Source organism: Amblyomma americanum, chromosome 1, assembly GCF_052857255.1.
Source record: "Amblyomma americanum isolate KBUSLIRL-KWMA chromosome 1, ASM5285725v1, whole genome shotgun sequence".
Lineage (NCBI taxonomy): Eukaryota > Metazoa > Arthropoda > Arachnida > Ixodida > Ixodidae > Amblyomma > Amblyomma americanum.
In genome coordinates, this window is record NC_135497.1 from 309153455 (window position 1) to 309166081 (window position 12627).

The following is a 12627-nucleotide window of genomic DNA, read 5'->3' on the forward strand; positions in this document are numbered from 1 at the left end:
CCATTTGATGGGCACTGTTGGTTAGGGCTGATTGTATGGAAAAATGAGTCTTAGTGACCGATTGGAGCGGAAGTTTTGTGTTCGTTGAATAGTCGAGCTCCTGAAAAGCTTCCCCGAAAGTTGGCTAGGATTGCAGTGTGGGACATATTCTTGAGAAACCATTCATGGCCATACCAACAATAGTGTGTAGCTGGAGAGCGCAGGGGACCGTGCACCTGTACCTCTTTGTGTAGTCTTGCTTGCGGAAGCCAATGAGGGCAGCGGACAGACTACGGAACTGTTATAGATGTCACTACAGCAGAGTGAGCTTTGTGAGCACCGTTTTCTCTATACCCTTTCCCGTACAGGGAGGAAGTGATATAGGCCGGACGTTTTCAGGTGAATTCTTCGGTCTGCCTAGTTTCAGTACAAGAACGAAATTGGCTTCCTTACATACTGTAGGTGACAGAAGCCATTTTTTTCGATCCTGTATTCGAGCACAGCATTTCGCTTAACATATGAAGTCTTTTCCTTCTAAAAATAAGCAAAAGGAGCAAAATGAAACCAGTACAAAGATAGCTGGAATAATAAACTACTTACGACATAAACGGTGAAGCCGCTGGCATAGCCCCTCCTAAGTGAAAACTACCACAGGCCATTGTTGAGCGACAGAATTATCTCCGTGAAGCTCCCTTGAGAGGCATTTCGGTCTCAGGTGGCTGATGTCGAAAAATTACCACCGGGATTACATGGCCCTGCTGGTTTGTACAGCGGAGAATCTATCTGGGATGTCACAATTATCATAACTTCCTTTTGTTGATTCCTTTATCGACTATGTATGCTATGCACTCAGTCTTAATCGTAAACTCCTGAAGTACATTTAAGGCCGTTCTAGGGCCATCCTTACCCGCTTTTGTGACTGAAGAATACCTCTAAAAAACAATGGCACATAAGCGCCCGCAGAGCGCTGCTAGGCCTCGAATGGAATGAAGAGACCGTATATGCATTCTTTTGATTTAATAAATCACAACACTGCTCATATTGTTAATCAAATAAGTAATAACTAAAAATACAAAAAAAATGAAATTGCTGCCAGGATTATCCGCTGCCCATCAGGACGTTTCAAACTCTGCAGGGCGCAGTCTGCAAATGAGAGAAAAAGTGAATGAGGGTTGTGAATCAACCGGAGGGACCCCTACCACAGTCACTAAGAAATCGCGCTGAAAGGAGCATATTGTTTATCAGGGATTTCGGAGGCCCTTTTGGGTTTATACTAAGCCAAGCACTGAGGTATAGCTCCGGACAGAGAGATCATAGAAGGTTGTGGCCAAGTACTACACCAGGGTGGCCAAATACTGCTCTAGTGAGAGAGTGCGTTGTCGGTTCTCGTCACCGAGATCAGGCCGCACTCCAGGCCTGGTTATGCAATTCCATCGACACGCGGATTTATTTTTTTGAAACCCGGTGGAGAATTGCGCGGCACCAAGATTTGAACCCCGGTCCTCTTGCACTCGAGGCGGATGTTCTACCTCTACGCCATGGCTGCATTGTGGACAGAGTGATACACCCTGGAAAATGCCGGCTGCAACTTCAGTTACACTCCACTCTAATGCCTCAACGCAAGAGGTTTCGCCACTCAGTCTTGAGTACTGCATGTTCTGCACAAGTGGAACGAAAGCATTCTTCAGTGTGAAAGCAGGTTCGCTTTAGCATCTTTCTGCTATTTTCTCCAGTACTCTGCGTGGGCGTTACACAATGCGGGCGATAAGAAGGCAATTTTCGCAGCCGTCATGAAAGTTTAAAAAACAAGTCAAATATTCAAAATGGGCCACGCAGATGAGTATTCCCAGCCTGTTATAAATTCAGTTTTTCTGGTATCGTCAATGTCGGCACTCTGCATAGGCAAAGTATCTAGCGTGAGTTCTTCGCAGATAAGTAGGACACTCCATCCAACTTTTCATCTCAGTAAAACCTGATCTGGTGGCTTTTTATGCCCATGTTTATATTTGTCGAGCAGTTGTATACTCAATTATTGGCGAAAAATTTTCATGTAAATATTTTCTCGCCACCCGATTCGAGGTCGGGACGTCCAGGCAGAAACAAGATTGGAAGAGCACTTAAGTCAACCTACTTGCGTCAAAGCGAAAGCCTTTCCTTTGTACTGTTTGAGCTCTTTTGCTCAATACGATCACCGCACGCTGCTCGAAGTAGTTTCGATTTCACGTTACAACCTAAAATACCTTTTTTATATCTGATGTGTTCGCTATATCCGGTTTCAAGTTACGACTAATGCATTCTAAAACATCCTCTTTCTGTCGGACTAGGTGGCCGAGTATTTAAGGTAATGGATTGCTTTCTGCCCATTGTAGGTTCGTGTCCCATCCTTGCCGACGCTTCTTTTTCTTTCATTTTATTTAATTGATAACTTGAGCGCACAGTTTGCGACGACACACAAATCCTGTCCACCACGGTGATACTAAGGCTGTCGCCCTAAGAGAACTCCGTGATCACCGCTTTAGAGTGAACACAAGCGTTTCCTTGCCTCAGGGTCGTTGTACGTAGCAGTTGCTCAGAGGTCATGAGGTACCTGCCACAATACACGACACAATTTTTCTGGATATGATGTGGTAGCCATCAAATAAGGCAGCATGCTCTGGACAAAGATCGACTGGAAACAGCGAGAAGCCGGTTTAGCTACCTGTCTTTCATTCGGGCCACGGGGCGAGGTGTGCTCTCGTGCTTCACTGAAAGACTCAAATAAATCTACGCTGTTTTCGAATGCCCAGTAAACATTGAAGTTCTTTCTTTGCTTCTTGGAGTTCTCTCTTCGCTTTGTTCTAGATTACATACGCCTTTTTACCCATGTTCTTGGACGACTGTCCCAATGAACTGCACATAAGCAACAACTCTATGTCGCTGTCGATAGGTAATGTGCTTAGGTACACTGAACACTCGAGTGAAATGGGATACTGTTTCGAAAAGCACTAGCATGAGAAAAACGCAAGTACTGCGCCGTAAATAAGAAGGACGACCACTAGCGGCTGTCTCCGAATTTCTATATGCTTTAGTGGTAAAAGTTGGCTTCCGATAAGCCGCAACAGATAACGCGCATCGCTATCTCGGATACTTACGTGGTAAGCAGGGGAGGGTTTGTGGAAACCAGGCCCTGCAATATGTTGTTATAACTAATTATCCATGCCCCTGAAAGAACAGAGTTGCGCCAAAAGTGCCTGCCTATTAAATAACAGAAAGGACACAGTAATGCGGCAATAAATACACTGAAGCTTCGCAAGGTAAAGTTGTCTCGTTTCTACGGCATAATAACGCATTTAAGAACTGCTGCTTTGCGCATATCACCGTTCACCTCGTTTCGCTAGGTCGATGTAAAAAAATAGCCACCAAAAATTATTTACCTGGCACACATTAGCTCTGCGATCTGTTGCATTGCGGATACTAACAATTTTCACCACGACTCGCATAATACTTTGCGCCGCGAAAACGCTCATGGTGGACTGTAAAGAATGGCATTTGCGGTTCTGTTGCCAGCTGAACAACTAAGACGGTGGACGTAGTGCGCCTGCGTCTGTGACATGCCACTTACGTCAGCGGCTGGCAGGGGCAGCAGCAGCACCGCGGCCGGACGCCCTCCTAGCTGCAGCAACTCGGCCGCCATGACCAAGCGATGACAGCCTGGGCCATTGCCTACGGAGTCTGCAACAGAAAGGCGGCGATGAGTGAGGCTCAAGTCGATGTCTTGCTCCACTCGAAACGGGTTTGATGACAGTGTTATTGGCTGCAGCCAATAAGATGTGTGCAATAATGTTGAGGTACACGAAGAGGTACACTGAATTTTTGTTCATAAACTCAAACAAAATCTCGCATTTAAAAGCTTCCTCTGCAGCACGGGTTTGTAAAATTGCTTGTGCATTGAATTTAGCAGTCATGAAAACTGTTGATCGATGTGGTTAACTTTCTGAGGAAGGAGAAAATGCAGATGTATATTTACCAAATTTCCATCTCTAATTGGCCTCAGTTGTGTTATGCCAAAATCCTGTAACAATGACAGCTGCATGTTTACAATTATTATGAATGGAAATGAAAATGTAAACCATATAGTATTCGGCGGTCTATATCAACCCCAACTGCGAAAGTAAGGAATAAATACTTCGCCACAGACGACACGTGATCATACTTTCGGATTTCCTCATCACCATTCAAGTGCATAATATATAATGTGGACAACACTTTTACGTCAATAGATCATCTCTGAAAACTTTACTTCCTTTCGCAATTGCGGGAAATTTTTTTTTTTGAGCACTCAAGCATGGGCACCAATTTACTGATTCTACTTGGCCACCCTACTATACCCACTGCGTCTAAGAGGTATTAAACTCCGGAAAAAGTTTCGCTCCTGGCCACAGCGCGCAACACAAGCATGGCCATCATATGGGTCTGCAGCAGCCTTTCGACATGGTGTCGTTCTTCGGTTTCTATTCGTTACGGCACGGATTCACGATGCTTTGGCGAAGACGACCAGGATATAGTGGACAACCAGCTCATCGTAACAGGTCTGACGAAGCGCGGAAATCGAAGCCTTGTTTGTGGAGGCGTCAGGATTGCACCGTGGGAAGCACCAGGTCCCTTTAAAAAAAATCACGCTTCAGAGATCTCGACGACGTGGAAAGCAGAAACACTCGCGCTGCAGGAGCCTCTCTTAAAGGTGTAAACAACTGTGCGGAGAGCCTACTCCCTCCTAGATGCAAACTCGCTTTACTGTTATCACCAAACTGACTCGGCATAGATAAATGACCAGTTTAAAATTTTCGCAGCGGGTGTATTGGTGAAGCCCAGCATTTCGCAGTATTAGTGCAGCATAAAATTTGGACATCAGAAACGGTGAAATAGCTGCGCTTACTGTGAAGATATAGATTTCCAAACTACACTTTACCAACGATCATTCTTAAACCTTGCTTTGACTCTCACTATCCTGAAACCAAGCTTTGATGTCTACTCTGGGCGCCCGCCCATACTCGTCGTGTTTGAATCACATGGTATTGTGGAACAAGCGGTCCTCATATAGATTTATGAGGAGAACGTATTCCATTGCAGTTTTGCACTCGTGCAGGTTTACACGGGGTCTAATATGCCTTTGCGTACCGATACGTTCTGCGTCAGTTTTGCGAGAGCTCCGTCATGTGTGAGCACGCTAGGCTCTTGGCGGGCAGGGAGGATCGCAAATTTAGGGGTCAGTAGTTGGAAACTTTATATGCAGGTTGCACACAAGAACGGATTTCAACGGGAATAGACTTAAGTGTGTGCGAGTGGGGAGGGGATGGGGGGGGGGGGGAGTTGAGGTATCAAGACAAAGATCTCACTGTCCTCAATTACATAGGCCCTGTTATGCATCCACCGTCACTTAGACGTACAAGAGCGCGGCACTGTCGCGGCACCAGCCCAATCGCATATTTCCCTCATGGCTTACTCTTTGAGGGCACAGATCAATTATAGCAAGATGAAAACAACTACATATGTTGCGGAAAGCTCACTGACCACTTCAATTTTCGGCGCAGCACCGTGCACTAAAAAAAAAACCGTGATCACAGCATGGTCATGTGAGATTAAATGAGTCATTACAAAGTAAATTGATGACTAAAGGGAAGGATGTATTCGTCATTGGTAAAATGTTTCGAACAAACGGTTATGGTCACGGTAATATTTCTTTCCGTCCTGAGCGTTTTTCTCTTAAGCGTTCTCCGTTGCGCTTCGACTTGTTCCCTCAAGGTGCAACACCATAGCACTGTAAGGACTTTTCAGTGAAAAGAAAAGCAAAATGGAACGCAACATAACTAACGCAACTTTCGCTTTCCTGCTTTTTTGATCTTCACGCGACGGCATCATGAACGGCATCACGGCGTTACGAAAACGAAAGCGCGTTGCCTAGCCGGACCTGATTTGGCGGATTTTCGCACAGGCCGCCATTTGGCGAGGAATGACGTTCAGTTGTGAATTGTGAGGGCATATGTCACCATTATCCCTGCCTTCAAGGTTATGACGTCCACATTTCAAACACGACAGTTTCAAATCCCTTTTTGTGTGATTGTTCGTGTGTGCGTGTGTGTGTGTGCACGTGTTTGTGTATGCGTGCGTGCGTGTGCGCGCGCCTGTGTGTGTGTGTGTTGCGTCGCTATCATTGTCAGTAACCAAAAGGATATGACGTGACTTATGCGTCATTGCAAGGCAACGCTCCAGCATGCTGATCACTGATTGTTACCAACAGAATGAATGACAGCGGCGGCCTCCCTTTCTTCATCCTCTTAACCCTCCTCTGCAGTGAATATGTTAAACGGGAGCTTATAAGGAGTTCATGCGCGACCGTGCGTGACGTGCGAAAAATGCGCGACGCGCCATTAACTGTACGCCCCACGCAATACCAAACCCATACCCCGCAACCCGTGACTGACTGCTGAATGCTCCTGACTTCTCGAGCACTCTCGACGATAGGCACAGCTACATTTGCTGCTAACGACATCTGCATTCCACTGCCATTCCCCATGTGTAACCCAATATCGCAGTATCACTAGTATACCCGTCTTATCAATATTTTTTCTTCATTTCATTGTGTTACCCGTGAAGTACCTCCTCTTGAAATGCTCGAAGGGCACTTTCATCAGCAGCCTGTAAGATGCCAGCTTTTCCTCTTCATGTAAGACTTGTTACAGCCGTGCCACTATGTCCTGCAAAAGCTTACACCTATCGAGGAGCTGGTTCTAAGCGTAGGAGTGAAAACAAAATTACATTGCCGGCAAGGGCTGCTCGCAATGGAATACCATCTGGCTACCATCGAACTTCTGCTGACGGTCCCTGCACCCAGCGGGCTGAACATTCTGAACGCGCGCACTGACCGAATGCCTTGAATAAAAGATTCGGAGAACCACCAGACAGAATTCGAACACAGCCCCAAAGCAAACCAACGGGGCACAGAAGCAAGCTCACCGTGACTGTCGCTAGGGGGATGGCTGACGGCGGTGCCCGACAGTCTGCATTCCCGCTCACGCGCTTCTCGGAGCCTAAGCGCCCCTTTTGGTAGTCATGGTGGTAGTAGGGACCAGCGCCTTGTACTCCGAAGGCAAGGCCGAGGCGCCGGACGTAGGCCACGAAGCGCTTGGCGACCTCGGCGACTGGTGGCTTCCCAGCTGGCCTCGTGACGCGGGTTGCGATGTCCCGTCTCCTCTCGTGGCAGCAGTCAGCTCCTTGTCCAAGATCATCCTCCATCGCGAAGTGGAGACCGGAACCAGTTGGATGGCGCTAAGTAGTGGGCCGGTCAGGACTGCTTGGGTGGGCGCACTTAGCTCTGCGACGCCTCGCGAAGGAACGGTTCTAAAATAAAGATGGTGTGCGTTCTTTCTCTCGCGCGGCTCTAGCGGCAGACATGAGAGGAACGAAGACCTCGAGACGGTTTTCTTTGTCCTTCATCCCGTCCGATTGCGATCGGACAAGAAAAAGAAGATTATCACACGCATATTTCGGAGGTCAGTGAGCGCGCATTTTATTTCAATGCAGGGAGTCATTTGACGTCTGTTATGAGGAACATCCGCTCGCTTTTGTCGTGATTTTTGTCTGCAGACGCTGAAAGATTGAGAAGCTAAAATATTATCGACGTTGGATTCCGAAAGGAAGATTAAGACCTAGACGAACGACGAAGAAAACTTGGAAAGAATTATTTTTATCCTGCATGGATAAACTGGCCAATCCCCTGCCGTGGGTATGTGGAATTGCTTCAAAGGCAACAACACGGTTTTTGCACGGGAGCTCCAGTAAGCAAAAGGAGGAAAGCAGAGAAAAGGCGCTGTATAATTTGCCGCGACACAGTCAGCCACTCCTCTCTTCCCGTTGATGCCAGATCTCCGGCGTATGTATTCAGGTTATCTGGCAGGAAGATTAGGAAGTGTAAGTAGTAGAAGAAAAAGGAGGAGATCCCCTCGCTCGACTATAGGCTTGCTCTATCTCTTCCGATTCTCCTCTCCTACGAGCAAGCACCACGGGATATGCCCTGACACCGGTGTGCAAATAAATTCGTACCTATATAAATAAATTAGGCAGATGCCGCTACTAGAATGAAGATTCGCTGTTTTTTCTGTTCTGTTTCTTATTTTAATATTTTGTACAAATTTTAGTCCAAGACAAAAAATTATCCAAATATTTCACAAATCGTCCATTAATGCTTTCGTATCCGCTATGCACACTGGCCAATCCCCCGCCGCGGGTACGTGCCATTTTTCCTGAGAAAATCACCGTCATCATCATTATCCTAATCATCAATATGAGAAAGTCAGGAAAAGAGGTTTCTTTCCTGTGAAAGGCACTCAGCGGTGCCTTAATTTCCACTATCTAGGCTGCCAGTCAGCATAGACGTAGAAGCAAATATGATTTGTATAATTGGTGACGGTAGGTGCAGATGCGGGAATATATAGAAGCTCATCACAAATGCCCCGGATTGCTTTGCACGGCGCGTCACCAGATGCTGGCGCACACCTAAGACCAGAGCAAATACCCGGCCTTGTTGGCGACGGCAATTTCAGGATCTGGGTTTTGTAAGCTCCTCTGGGAACGCTGAAAAACGACGCTGTCATGTTAACATGCATTGCCTCAGGGGCTTTATTTTAAATGCACTTCAGGAAAGGCATTGCCTGTTCTTGGAGAGCTTAGGTGGTGGTAGCCCCACAGGTTGATGATGAGGCTCATGAGCTGACAGGATTTGACATTGACTGGTCTTAACCAGCGACAGCGCTTCCTTCACTGCACTTTTTGATAGTGGACACGCGTGTTGACAGCTGACAACGAGCCAATAAATGCCGGTGGGGTAAACATTTGGTACACAGAATTAATGCTTGAAACACCAGTTTCGCCCACATTTTATGGATTAAAAATGCCTTTGATGACAGCGGCGGAGAAGTGCTTAAAGAACGCTGCGAGGCTATGAAAGGAATGAAAAGTCTGCTGGTGTGTTCTTGTCATTTACTAAAAAAATATTTTACAACCGCTTTCAAAAACAGACAAAATTTAACATCAAAAATCAGACAGGTCTCTCCGTGGCGGCATAGGGCGCGTGGAACTTCCTCATCGAATCCACAAACTTCAGATTCAGCAGTATGCACAGGCGAGAACAGCGTGATTGAGGGCGATAAATACAAAAAGGACATCCAGGCAGGAGTCACTAGGAAATCGTATTCAACGTGACATACTTTTCCAAAGACACCTCTGAGGCCTCTGCTGTGTTATACAAAGCAACACGATGTGGTATGGTTGCAGTCGGAACAAGGCACCTTCAAACATGTCGGTCGCTCCTTCACTGAAACTGTATACCCTAATGCGACAGCGCAAGAGCTTTCGTCCACATGAAACGAAGCATTCGCTGGTATAGCAGCTCATGTTTTCTGCTCTGCATAATGTCGTATTTGCGCTTCATGTACTGTTGGGCATTTAGAAGAATGAAAAAGCTCTTCAAAAAGAAAATTCGACGCTGGTAATTGTTTCGCGCCTACTGTTACTTCTCTTTTCAGTACACCGTTGCTGTGGACTCTCAGCACATGTAAAGGAGATTCCATGGATTTGTCATTCATAAAGGAGCTCTTAGGGCAACTTCCTCGAATATTTTTCTTAGTAACAAACTATTGTTGTGGCTTTTTCTGCTGAACTTTATACGGCAGCAAAAATTCGCATTTACTAAATGAACGAATAAACTTTGTCTCTGAAAATTTTCTATACACTGTATTCGAAGTCAACATGCCGGGACCACTCTGGACTCCATGAGCACGCTTTGTACGTCATTAGTGGTGTTACGGAACCACACTGATCCGGTTCATATAAGCGCCTCAATGCATCGCACTTTGTTTCCGAAAACGGCCGGGTATTGCGTCAAGAGTGCTTCAACATTTCTGCCTAATAAACCTCCTGCTTCCACCAATGCGAGTTTTTTTTCAAAAATTTACATCATCAACATATCATGTACAAGTCATGTACAAATCAACATCACTTTCACTTTATTATCCTTAAAAGCGTACTCGTCTGCACCCCACGCTTGACATATTCAGCATCGGCTGATTTTGAAAATACAAGTACACCATCTCGCGGTGCATGAGCTATCCGCTGTTTGATAAACACCCCAGTGGGGCTGGGGCAGAGGTTAGGGGCTCTGGATTACTCTTCTGTCTCTTTATACACGACTGTTGCACCTATCAGTACTTTAGAGATCATGATGGAACATACCAGAGTGGATGAAAATATTAAATCGTGTATGGTTTGGCAGCAACTGCATAATGCAGCATGCTCTCGACAAAGCGCGACTGGAAACAGGTAGAGCCTACTTTCCAGCATTCCTAGAGGATGAAAACAAACACGTGTTTTAATTCCTAGGTGACCCTTGAACGTCTTTCTTTGCATCTTTCATTTCTGTATCAAGTTCGTACGCCCTCGTGCGCATATACTTTGACGACTGACCGAATGAAGCCAGCACGCAGCATAAGCCTGAACGCTCATGGTCCTCGAAGCTGCTGTCGACTGCCAGTGTCTGCAGGGTGACTCCACGAGCAGGAGGAATTGCGATACTGTTTCGGGACGGAATATATCATATACCAGTAAGTCAGAACGATGACCGTTGGCGTCTGCGTCCGCATCTCTAATATTTTTGCGGAAAGAGAGAAAGCCTGACATTAAGTTTCACATACCGTGCATCTGCACAGCCGATACTGCGACGGTTAGCAGAACGGTTTTTGCAGCTACAAAGTCTGGATAATTTTTTTTCTTTTTTTAATACCCATATTCTTCCTACAGCACTGTTACACCAAGACTTGAATGAATGAACATTAGATAACATGAGGGATGCAGTCTTGCAGCTACAAACAAAATGAAGCTTCGATTTACATTTGGTGCCCGTTAGTATGGCCTATTAGCGTATTATAAGAATTGCTGGCGCATGGACACCAGCGTTGGTATTATTCTAATCGATAGAAACGAGAGGCAGGATAAAATGTTCACCTGGGACACAATATTTTTGTCTTTGGTTGCACTCCGGATACCAAGAATTTGAAAGCTCTATTCGCCGACTGTATTCCGCCACAAAAAACACGCACAGCGTGCCGTAAAAGACATCTGTTCTTTAATTATCTGCTAAAAACCACTAAAGACACTATACTTGAAATATAAAAAAGCGAGCCATGAAAATACGAATTATAATCCCACTTGAACAGGTCATTCAGAACTGTGCCTGGGGGAGCCAAAGATCGTGTAATGCCATGGACGCGCTGAAGTTCACTTTCGATCTACAGTGGAATGCCGGCTTAACCAATGCATGCACCCACGCGTGCTGTGAAAGACAGCTAGAATCTCCAGATGCAGCTCCAGATGCAGTAATCCTCTCTCAATTTACCCTGGTAATACCAATCATAAGGCAGGCACAAATCAGGCGAGATCCTTGCAAAATACCTAGGAAAAAATCATTGAATACTTTTAGATACCCACTTCCTACTGTATTGCCCATAAATAATTCGGCACATATTCTGTAGTGAATTATGCAAACTGGCAAAGTACAAAACTTTAACCTAGAACAAAGTTTGAAAGGATCATGCTTCCATTCCTGATGAAACGTGGTACCTTCAAAATTAATATGTCACAGTACCTTATTATTCATCGCGATGTCCACCGGGACATCGCCTTAGATTGTGTAGCGCTCATTCTAAGTATACAGCCCAAGCAGTTTGCTTCTAAGCTGTTTAGTATGGCTCCCTAGCACATCTTGCAGTGTAAGGCTTGGGAGGATTGAAGACGCAAAACCATTCCTCTTTCAGAGGGATTTCTGTCGCTGAGGATGCATAACTAAGCAAGCTGTAGGCCTCACAAGCAGACCCCTTCAACTGTATACTTTTGACTGAGCGGAGGGGCAGAGTGCAGTCTTTGTCAAGGTAATGTGTACATAGTCAAATAATTCTGAAATGCCTAAAATAATATTTAATTAAACATATAGTAAACGTAAACATTACTGAAAACAATACTTCAACTTATGTACCTTGTATTTTTGCTCTGTTTTTAATGAGCTAGAACAATGACTTCTATTCAGCTGAAAAGCAGTTTTTTGTTTTTCTGTATGGTAGCGGGTCTGGCTCATGGCAGACTGGTGAAGAAGAATGAGAAGACCTCAAGAGATTGCAGAAGAAGACAAGAATGAGCCTCGGAACCGACTGTCAGAGGCGGAACGCCAGGCTTGGCAGAATGAACAGCAACTGCAATGTCAGTGTTTCGGCATTTTCATACAGAAGGCGTAACTGCACTTAGTACAAAATTTCGAGCTTCATTTACTTATGTCTGCACCTGTATATATTGAATTGTTTTCCTTGTTGAAATTTTGTGAAATAAAATAATAAATTGAATGTGACCAGTTGTGCATTACTGCTTTGCTTGATTAAATCTGTGGCAGCAATTTTTTGTGCACTCCTAGATTTTTCTGATTGCATTATGTCAACATGGAAGAGTACTTATACAGGCAAGAACCACTTTCAAAGGTTTCAGGTGCAAGACTCAGGTGTGACCTGTGCCACACTGTCTAGGTGCACGTTCCAAATATACAACATACAGCTTTCCTGCAGTCAAAAGTCC

At 45.4% G+C, this 12627-nt stretch overlaps 1 long non-coding RNA gene across 1 annotated transcript; it reads right to left on the reverse strand.

Annotated features, from left to right (window-relative positions):
- Positions 1 to 1070: 1070 nt before the first annotated feature.
- LOC144098510 (uncharacterized) lies at positions 1071 to 3659 on the reverse strand. The gene is made up of 3 exons (XR_013307191.1): positions 3581 to 3659; positions 3111 to 3145; positions 1071 to 1122 (listed from the first exon to the last, which is right to left on the reverse strand). It is a non-coding gene; the product is annotated as an uncharacterized LOC144098510 (long non-coding RNA).
- Positions 3660 to 12627: the final 8968 nt, after the last annotated feature.